This window comes from Phoxinus phoxinus (assembly GCF_949152265.1).
Source record: "Phoxinus phoxinus genome assembly, chromosome: 21".
Classification (NCBI taxonomy): Eukaryota; Metazoa; Chordata; class Actinopteri; order Cypriniformes; family Leuciscidae; genus Phoxinus; species Phoxinus phoxinus.
In genome coordinates, this window is record NC_136896.1 from 1,252,779 (window position 1) to 1,264,778 (window position 12,000).

General features: G+C 38.8%; 1 protein-coding gene across 1 annotated transcript in view; it reads left to right on the plus strand.

The window, feature by feature from the left end:
- LOC306989401 (testican-2) overlaps positions 1-12,000 on the plus strand; it is a 67,208-nt gene that overhangs the window by 51,233 nt on the left and 3,975 nt on the right. The gene's annotated exons all lie outside the window — the stretch shown is intronic.

The following is a 12,000-nucleotide window of genomic DNA, read 5'->3' on the forward strand; positions in this document are numbered from 1 at the left end:
CTCTATAGTTAATTTTTCTAAGTAACGAGTTTAGCTTCGTTTGATCTGAGGCGCCACATTAAAGAGTGATAAAATGGTATTAAAATGGACTGAATTTGAAATCGGAGATTTTGTGAGAAAAGTAACAAGTCTCAAAACCTCACTTATCAACTATTTATGTGTAAAATGTTGTATTTATTGATATAGACTACAGTCTGACAATAATGTACTGTATATAAAGCATATATATATATATATATATATATATATATATATATATATATATATATTATATTTATAAATACATACTATTTATGTTGTCTGGAATGTTTTCAGTCAACATGTTAAGAAAGAAGAGAATAAAACCTGAGCAGGATGCAAAAGAACACATATTGTCGGGCAAAGACAAAGCCTTCCTTGAGGGACGACAAATCAACACATTCAAAGGTAAATTGTGCACCACAAGGCAATCTGACTATGTTCAGACTGCAGGCAAATCAAATCATAAAGTAGGCATGCACTTGTAAGAATGAAAAGTAGGCCTATTGCTGGCAGTCTGGACATGATCTTTCACATTCACACATTTTACCCTTGGGTAAGCCGCTCATTTTCATAAAGGTTAAGAGATGGAAAAAAAACTTTAAACTAATTTTTTTTATTTTTTTTTATAAATACTTAAAACTATGTATACAGAGAATAGTGTAACCAAATTCAACTAGTAGGCTATATCACAGTGAAAACCAATGCTTTATTTTTTTATTTATTTTTTTATTTCCTGCACCTCATATTACATTACACAGGATTTTTTTTACAGGATTTAACTCTTTAAAAGGATAGGTTGGTTAGCTGTGTAACATATAGGTGCACTTGGATTCATGTTTTATTTGTATTATTATATATTATTTTGCTCTTTTAGGGAGAGGTGTGTTTGCACTTGAGCACATTGAACCATCCACCTTTGTTGGTTGTTGAATACCGTGGGATTCTCTCTCAAAGTAAACATGTTAAAGATGTTCAAGGCAACTACTTGTTTGACTTCACATGGAATGGAACACGTTATTGGTAAGCTGGCTGTTTCTTTTTTGGTTTATTTATTTATTTTTGGTTCATATTCAGAGCAAACTAGTTGCATGTCATTCTAATAAAAACAGTTATGATTATGATGATTATTATTATTACAATATAGGGCTGCACGATTTGGGGAAAATGTCATATTGCGATTGAGGTCAATATTGCAATTGGAATATGCGATTGAGATATAATAAACAAATGGTTTCATGAGTCAACTTGCTTGGATCTAAAGCAAAATGCACACACAGATTAGTGATAATTCTGAAATGTGTATTTCTCAACTCAAACTAGCAACAACTAAATGATTGATAACATCTAAGTAGGGATGCAAATTATCGATTAATTCATTAATCATTAATTGATTGACCTTATCGATTGATTAACGATTAACTGATAAGCGGCTATTTTCCTGAGAATGTACATTTCTCACGGTATCAACAGTGTCTTTAACATAAAAAGCTAAATATTGGTTATATACTGAACAAAAATGCATGTAATATTGCTCAAATTATGTTTTTTTGTAACAGTTGTATAGAATGGCATTTATGTAGTTTAACAAAATAAATGATGCACAGAAAATTTAAATACATAAAAAATAATTGTGCACTGGCTCACCTGTTGCAAACATTAAGCAACATAAAATAGCCCAAATGTTAAATAAAAATCTATATGGGTAGGCTTAGCCTAAAATATTAGCCCAAGTCTACATATAATAATCTATCTGGTAAACTACTTGAAAAACTTGAAACATAGGAGCAGCACTTATTGATGCTTGGTCTGAGAAAGTTAACAGTAAGATTACTAGACCTGGAAACTTCAAATATAGAACTGAAGGGATGTCAATTTTCACAAATTCCCATGATCGATCGTAATTTAAATTAACGATCAATTATGCGTCTGCTGCAGTGCATATGGCCAACAGCATGACAGGGTTTGTTAAAAACGCTATGTTACTCACCAACTGAATGAGAATGGCTTTTAATCCAAATAAAGGGCTAGTAGGATTGTTAAATGTTTCGATGTGAATGATAATTAAATTAAATTAATTATTTAATAATCAAATATAACGACTAATAATTAGGGCTGAACGATACATCGAATTTTCATCGTCATCGCGATATGAACTCCCGCGATGAACACATCGCAACAGACAGCCTGACACGATGAATAATGCCTGGTTCAGATTAGCACTAATTTACACGTTTTTGACTCCTAAAATCTTGTCGTGGACAAGAAACATGTCAGACAACACGTTGCTTTCCGACCAGTCATCGCGTGCCGTCACACACACACATTCACTCGCAAACATTCACTCACTCGCACGCACAGACACACAAACACACACACTCACTGTCCCTCGCTCACTCACTCGCTCACTCACTCACGCACGCATGCACACACGCACATACACACACACACATACGCTCACACGCTCACTGGCGCGCGCACACACACACTCACTGTTGCACTCACTCACGTCTCGCCTCGCTCACAAATTCAACCCGTCGTGGAGGACCGTTAAAGAATTAAACATGCTAGTCTTTCTGTCGTGAAGCATCGCAGACGCGACATAGGTTGTCGCCCACTATGAAACGATCAAATCTTGCATCCTGACGCCCGTTGTCGTTATTACGATTCTCCACGACACCCATACGTCAAACGGATCGTGCCAAAATCGCGCTAAAATCGTGTATTCTGAACCAGGCAGGTAATAAACGTTTGACCTATCACGCAAAGAACCTATTAAAGCACTAAGACATGGGAACAGTATAGTTAACAATCACATTTATCGCAAGTCATATCGTCATCGCAATATTAAACAATGTTATCGCACATCGCAGCTTTTCCTCATATCGTGCAGCCCTACTAATAATACAACGTGTCACCAACGCCGCCTCAGATGCGTGCTTGCAGTGTGTTACGTTAGACGTGCACTGAAACGCACTGAAAACGGCAACTAAACCCAATGAATTCACAACGATTTAATAAAATAGTGTTCTGATGTTATGTAATATGACAGTCCCAAATTAATCATCGTTATTATTAGTCGTGTATTAATGCTGCTTGAGCGGCGCGCGCTGAATGAATAACCGTTGAGCACTTTGCTAGCGCGTTATTTAACTCAAAGAAGCGCAACCTATAGATTAGTCAGATATATACAAAATAAACATATTACAAATTATATCTGCACAAAATGACGTGAATGCACAAGTGAACTTGAGTTACGTGCCATTCAGAGTGACTCATGTTGTGGACGCGCTCTTCCTGGAACAACGCGACACGGTAACTAAACCCAAATACTTCACAATGTTTTATTACACTATTGTTCTCTTTATAATGTTATGTAATATGACAGTCCCAATAGACATTATTAGGCGTGCAGTGCCGTTTGAGCTGCGCGCGCTAAAGATCACGCTTCAACAATTCTTAACCAAATGCATCCAATATGAGATAAATCAGATATAGATAGGCGTACACATAATAAACTATTACAACTTACATTTGCACAAAACAAAAGGCTGCGAATGCACACGAATACTTATAGTCATGATGGTGTAAAATAGTCCCAAACATAACTCCGGCGCGATCGCTTGTGTTTCGCGGTTGAGCAGCGCACGCGCATGCGCATGAACCTGCTTAATCGATGATCGATAAGTTTGATCGATTAATGTATTATCGACAATTAATCGATCGTCGATTAATCGTTTGCATCCCTACATCTAAGCCATTGATGTCTGGATATAAATGAATCCACCCCCATTTAAAACATTAATTATAGCCATCCAACATTACAGTGATTCTATCATTACAATTGAAAGCTATAATAAAATAAAAAAACATTAATTAGACTTCAAAAAATATAACAGCTTTTAATTTAAGTGAACTTCAAATAATCCTCACATAAACCCATAATAAATGTCATATTTACCTGTGCCCTTCCTGTCTAACAGGTATACAGACATTTAATAAAGTTATCAAACATAATAAATAGACTAATCCTTATTAAAGCTACATAAGTTCTTTAGTCAAGAGCAGTGAGTCATTTTCTCTGTCCCCTTTGTTCTTTGATTAACTTTACTGACAGAAAGCTTTGGCTGCTGGCCCTTTAAGAGCAGCCGCTGCTGACAGAGACGCGGATCTCACATGCGCCTCATCCTCTTACAACTCTATACGTCCATCATAAGACTGCTCTTATGTTATGAAGATATTCGACAAACGACATTTTGGCATAATTGTGTGTGTTATTGTTCGTTCAAGCGCGAAAGAGAACTATTCTGGCGCGTGTCTTTCTGTGAGTCCCAGTCGGACATTCAGCGCGCTCTCTTTTGACTTGTCTCGCATGAATGGTTTTAAGCAATCGCATGAGAGCATTATCATGTAACACTAGCCAAAGGATGACAAAAAATAACAGATGCTGCGTTAATTGCGTACCAGCCCATTGTTTATTTTACATAAAATCGCAGCATTTTGCGTCATATAATCGCACAGGCTTGACATCGCGATTACGATTGCGATAAGATTAATCGTGCAGCACTATTACAATAGCAGATTTGCTAGGGTTCTCATAACATAAGGAACTTATTAGTTAGTGATAATCAATAACATGGTTATTTTTCAACTGGGGTATTATTTTTTTACCTTAAGTGGATCATCTGACCTATTAAATTCTTAGGAAGTCAAATAGGAAGTTAAATAGGCCAAGGTTAGCCTAACCCAAATGTTCAGTTAGAACCGTATGTTTCAGTGTGTGTCTGTTTTAAGTTTCTTACTGCACTATTTTTATCACAGCATCGATGCAACAAAAGAGGACGGTGGACATTCACTTGGACGACTGGTGAATGATGATGACAAAAATCCAAATTGCAAAGTCAAGACAATCATTGTTGACGGAAGGCCACACCTGTGTCTGTTTAGTATAAGAAATATCTTTCCAGATGAGGAGGTCACATACAACTATGGGGATTCCTCTTGGCCTTGGCGTTTAAGGGTGAGTCTCTTAAAGACTTTATCACTGAAAGTCAACCATGTTCTGTATTTCATGAATGTTAGTTTTTTATATGATGCAGATTATTTAAAAAAATTCTGCATGTCTGCTTTGTGCACGACGGAGCCATGAAAGGGACACTAGATATTTAGACTTTGGTTGATACTAGAATTAGTTGCGGTGACCAATTGGCAAACATCCTTGCCTCAGTGTTGTACCTGTCTTTCTCATAATTACAGGAATTGTGTGACGAGACATCAGTGGCTGTGACTGAATGCATTGTGAATCCTTCCTCATCAGTGAAACAGAAAGTAAGTGAGCGTATGTTCCTTCATTGTTTTCTTCTCTTTGACACAGGCAATGTTAAGTGTAGGATGGTTGGGCATCATACTAGACTGGTTGACGTGGACTGTCGTCTTAAAGACGCTGTTGTGACGTCTCAAATTCGAGTAAAATGTACCTTGCTCGGTTCATTCATTTTCATAACTCGTGCGTTGGGGGATGGGCATGACACTGACCTGAAATGTAAGGACAGTTCTCCACTACGAGGACAGTCATGTCAGGGATAGGGTTTGAGGAAAAGATGTTGCTTTGGGTATGTGTCGGCTGCTTCTTTTTTGTGGATAAGCTGTAGACTACGGGTGGGCGATATGGCAAAAATATCATATCACGATTTTTTTCAGGAAAATCACGATTCACGATTTTATCACGATTCCTTTTCATGTTGGTTTTACTATTTTGCAAGTGACTGAGCATCACAGCCAAACTAATGTCCCTATTTTAAAAACAAAGCCTTAGGTAACAAAATATAAAATAAAAAAGAATGGCAGACATTTAGGCCAAAGTGGCGAAGATAAAAAATCTTTGTCATTTTCTTTGTTATTAAAAATTAAGAACAAAGATGCACACAACTTAATATACAAATTAAATAAACAGTGCTTTATTGTTTCAGCTGCAGGTGTATTTAACAGCATTGAAGAAAGTAATTAAATGAACAAATATGAAAATAAAACACAACATCGACTTCACTATATAAATTGTACATTGATTCTTATTAAAGCTACTATTAAAGTTCTCAGTCAAGAGTGAGTGAGATGTTCTTTGTATTTTGTTGTTTTATTAACAGGGATAGTTCTCCCAAAAATGTAAATTCTCTCAAGCCGTTTTAAACCCGACTAAGTCTCCCTCTTCTGTTGAAAATAAAAGTTATTTGGAGGAATGTGGGTAACCAAACAGTTGATGTACCCCAGAGACTTCCATAATAGTTTTTTCTTACTATGGTAGTCAATGGGGACCAGCAACCGCCCGGTTAGCCACACTCCTCAAAATATCTTCTTTTGTGTTCAGCACAAGAAAGAAATTAATACAGGTTTGGAACAACATTAGAGTGAGTGAGTAAATAATGACATCATTTTTATTTTTGGGTAACTGTCTCTTTAAGGACAAGCGGCAGCATGTTTACTATTAGTCTACTGTCACTTTAAGATCTGCGCGAAACGAGTCTACACGCATTTGACGAGCAGATTTTTTCTTAATTTTTTTCTATTGTTCTTTCACTTTAGACATAACCAACTTTGTTTATGTAAACATTGTGTGTATTTGACAGTATAGCGCAATAAGACTCGAAAGATAACTTAGCCCAGTAATCAGACGCTGTTAGACAGGCTTTTAGTGCATGTGCTTGCGCTCAGAAAAGCGCCCGTTAGAACAGCGCATCAGCAGCGAATGACATGTTTAACCGGCAAGGCTTTAAAGCTCATGCAAATAATTAATTTTTATGAACTACAGTGTCCCGTTCCTCTGCATTTCACATGGATATACGTCGCGCTGTACAGTATGTTGAGACGGAGGCGCCAGAAATGCAAACTGATAAAATGCACGATACTACGATATTTCTTCAAAAGCAGATCGTGGAGACATTTTAATCGTCCACGATCAAAAATCGTAATATCGCACACCCCTACTGTAGACCTAATATGCACACTTTTCAATCTGGATATGCTTTGTGACTTTCAGTCACAGAGACGTAAACAGTTAAGGCCCATTCACACTAACCATAACTGTGATAGGGTCCAACCAGCAGACGGTAACGTTCTGTTTATTATGATCGCATCTTTGACTGCCGCTTATATACTGAAGCATGTTATAGCAGAATTGATTCCGATTGGCTGTCAATTAAGCAATGTATCGCAATACAAAAATGCAACAATATATAGAGCCATATTTTAACGATCTGAAATGCAAGTGTCAAAGCGCAAAGCGCAAGTAACTTTGTGGACGGATCCCGGCGCTGTTGCTATTTTCCCGGCGGGATAAACGACTCTTGCGCCCGACGCAAATCTAAAAGGGGTTGGTCTGAAGTAGCTTCATTATTCATAGGTGTGGTTTGGGCGTAACGTGAAATAAACCAATCAGAGCGTCCTCTCACATTCCCTTTAAGAGCCGGCGCGCTTGTTCCATGGCGGATTGCTATTATAATGGCGGATTTGCCGGCGCACGCCAGGAGCATTTCACAGCCAGGAGACCGACGTTCTCGTCAGGGCCGTAAAACACAGAGAAGTGACATTGGGGATGATGGGAGAAACGCACCCAAATTAGCTTCGGTTAAACAGGCATATAATTTGGGTAAATGTGTAGCCTAATCTAGATTTTTTTATTTTATTTTATTTTTTAATTTTTTTTAAATCTAGATAGATCTTTTTCACATCTTCACGGATACAACAATGATTTCCCTCGTGTGTTAATATTTTTCCTTGTAATAATGTATGATTTGCAAAAATGAAAACTGCTGCGTCTGTTTATAATTATTAGAGAATCAAAGTGGACGTGCGTTAACACGCTACATTATGGCCAAGCATGCGCCCTTAAAATACCATATCACTAACGCGCAACGCGCCACTGTCTTTAGACTGTTTTTTTCCTGGTCAGTGGCGCAATTGCTTTCTAAAACTGGAAAATAACACCAGGGAACTTTTGCGCCGGAACACGCCTCCTCTTTTCGTTGAACCCCCCCCGCGAGCGCAAGTTCATTCCCTAATTTACCGACGTGCGTCTGTGGAGGGAAAAGTCCGCTGTGCGCGGGTGCAAAATAGGAATGATACATGCGTCAGTGTTCAAAGTCAATTGCGCTGGGTGCAAGATAGGGCCCATATTGTGTATAGTACACCCAAAATAAAAAATTACTGTGTGAGGGGGAACAATCAAGTTTACAGAGTTTTAGTGTCAATACCACATTAAACTACTATATATATAAAATGCAGTGGGGGAATATTTGTGGGTCCTGATAATGCCAAATGTATTTTTGTTACCAGTGAAAAGTGGCCTACATTAATTTAAATATATCTAGTTGGTGACAGAGTGCAAGCATATTTGTCTAAAACAAATCTTTAAGCCCAGGGAACTACACTAACCTTTTCCACTGGTGGCACTTGCGCTACTAACTTTTTCAGTTACTGGCGCAAAACATGATTTGGTCGCACAAATTATTTATAGTAATCCGCTCTGGATAATAATGAACAATAATGAAACTGTATTGCATAAAGATGTGCTTTTTATTTTACTTGCCATATTTTAAACCACATGCCTTCTTGTTTTCTTTAACATTGGTTGGGATAGATTTACTGCAATAGAAAATACAGTACACAATGTGCAAAATGAATTTCTTTTGGATTTCAACGTGCTATGATTGGCACAGATGGACAGACTCCTGAACTCCTGGGTTAGTTAGAATTTTTTGAAGCATCGAAAATACTTTTTGGTCCAAAAATAACACAAAATAAGACTTTATTCAGCATTGTATTCTCTCCCGGGTCTGTTGTGAATCTGCGTTCAGGACTCCGCAGTGACGCTGCTGACGTAAGACGCTGATGACGTGTTATCTGGTGCGCCCGAGCTTCGTTTACAGTCTGAGGGAGACGCACGCTATATTCAAGCTATTCTACATTGTTTGCGTGGATATCATTTTTTTAATGGTGCGTAAATGTGCATGTCGCGGATGAGACACTTTTACAGCGTGCGTTTCCCTCAGTCTATAAATGAAGCTCGGGCGCACCAGATAACACGTCATCAGCGTCTTACGCCAGCAGCGTCACTGTGAAGGATTGACAACAGACCCGGGAGAGAATACAATGCTGAATAAAGTCTTATTTTGTGTTATTTTTGGACCAAAAAGTATTTTCGATGCTTCAAAAACTTCTAACTAACCCACTGATGTCACATGGACTACTTTGATGATGTTTTTATTACCTTTCTGGACATGGACAGTATACCGTATATACAGCTTCAATGGAGGGACACAATGCTCTCGGACTAAATCTACAATATCTTAAACTGTGTTCCGAAGATGAACGGAGGTCTTACGGGCTTAGAACGACATGAGGGGGAGTCATTAATGACATTATTTTCATTTTTGGGTGAACTAACCCTTTAAGGAAAAATAAAATAAATATAATCCATAAAATAATATAATAGATTTTCAGCAGCACAGGTCTTTTGTTTGAGAGTGTCTGAGATTACTCCAATAAATTCAGCACATGATTTGTGGTTAGCGTATGTTGGATTAACGGCCACCCCGCTCTTCTTCAAAAGAATAATTTGCGATTTAAATTTGGTGAAAGGCATTTCCTCTTTGGCTATATTATAAGCTACATTGAACTTAACTATCAATTCAGATTCCTCACTTGCTCGGTTTGCTAAATCTTGACGCCGAAATGCAGTGGGGAGTGCTGCTGCGTCACGGGTTATGTATCTCTACACTTCGCGTGCTTCATACTGTCATTGTGAAGCTTCAATGATTCGTGTTTGAATTGTTTTGACGCAGTTACAAATTTGGACAGTCCTGCAATTGAAGGCCCACAGAATTTACAGTATACACAGTGCATTGCTCCGTCTTGGTACCTTAACCACTGGTATTCTTCGAGCCACTGATGTCCAAATTCATATGTCCGTATTGTTTTTCCCGCGTGTGCTTTTCCTGACGAATCCTTCGCAGCATCATCATTCTCACTCGCTCGACTTACTCGCTCCGTTTCGACATCAAGTGATGGTTCTGTTACACTTGAACTTCCCTTCTTAAAAAAGGAGTCAATTGTACGCTTCATTTCAACACGTGAAGATTGTAGGATATGTTGAGATATGCTATTGCTGTATGTGTCTTAACGAGAGGTGTTTGTTTTTAAATCAACGTTAGCCTACGCCTGCGCCTACACCATTCCGGGGGGGGGGGGGGGGGGGTGGCGAGGCTGAATCCAACTTGATGTGTTGAATGCTCAGAGCACGTTATAAAACGTATTCTTAAAATACACATTTAAGTTTTAATAAATGCCCGTAGTAAATCATAGCATATTGCCTCAAACATAAGGTAGGTAGAAAAATGTTCTAACGGATTGAGAAACATGGATCTAAATCAAGTGCTGGCCTTTTTTGAAGCCATATGGAGGATGATGGATTTTCTGGAGAAGAGAGCTTTTTGACTGATGAGGAACTAGATTACCAGGATGGTCTAGACCCTGCTGAAGAGTAAGTTCCATTTATTTATTTATTTATTTATTTATTTACTGTAAAAGTATAAAAATAAAAAAACTAATATGATAAAATATAAATTTTCTAAATATGTAAAAATAAGTTCTGTAAAAGTAGTATTTCATTTTTCTATGTTTGTTACAGAGTAGTAAGAGTTGTGGATTACACTTTGTCTCTCAGCCATTTTTGTCTGAGTTTACCTAGAGATACAAACAAAGGATAGTGGGGGGTTGGTCACACCTTTTAGCTGTGGAGAGAATGTCTCAAGGATGTTGTAGTGGGGGGTTGGTCACACCTTTTGGCTGGGGAGAGAGTGCTCATATTATAGCTGTGGTGGATTGGGGGTACAGTAGCAATCTCAGCCATTGTTATCTTATGTGAGAAATCAAATACAAAAACACTAATTTATCTGATATGTATGATCTAATATTTTGCTTTATTTGTTTTACAGTCATGATAATGAAGACACCAGCCCACCGACCCGAGCCAGACAGGAAAGCTCCCATTCTTCCGCTGAGGAGGGCCCTTCCACTTCTGCTGCAGCATCCCAGCAGCTGCCAGGAATAGGTCATGGACGGGAGGGAGAGCGCGGTCAAGATCCAGATCCAGATCCAGATCCAGATCCGGCAGCTTGAGGGGTCGACAGAGTCCTGAATCCACAAGGTCGAGATCTAGATCCCCACAGCCAGCAGCCCCAACTCAATCATGGAACAGTGAGAGTCAGCCAGACATCCCTCCAGTGCCCAAAAGGTTCGTCCCAACAAGAAAGCCAGGACATCAGCTCAGCCCCACATCCATATACACACCATTGGACCTTTTCAAACTTTTTGTCAGTGACAGTGCAGCAACCACTTTGTGTAATAAAACAAAAACAAACGCTGCAAAAAACATTGCCAATGGCAAAAAATATTCCTGGAAAAACTTCACTGTTGAAGAATTTTTCAAATATTTAGGACTGACTTTCTTTTTTGCACTGGTGAGACTGACAAATATCCGGGACTATTGGAGGACAAACACCATTTTCAGCCAACAGTTTCCCCACTCAGTGATGGCACGGCAGAACCTTTCAGTGGACGAGAGGATGGTGCCAACAAAGGCTCACACTGGCATGACCCAGTATATGAAGGCGAAGCCAACTAAGTGGGGCTTTAAACTGTTTGTGCTGGCAGACAGCAGCATTGGGTGCACTTTAGACTTTGCTGTGTACAAGGGGAAGTCTGTGTTTGCTTCTGGTGTAGGACTGGCATACGACTCGGTTATGTCCCTCATGAACAAATCATTCCTAGGGAGTGGCTACAATGTGTATGTAGACAACTTCTACACAAGTCCAAAGCTATTCATGGATCTCTACAGCATGAACTTTGGAGCATGTGGCACCTACAGGGACAACAGACGAGGATGCCCCCGCACAACCACAAATGCCATGAACAAAAAGGATCCTAGGG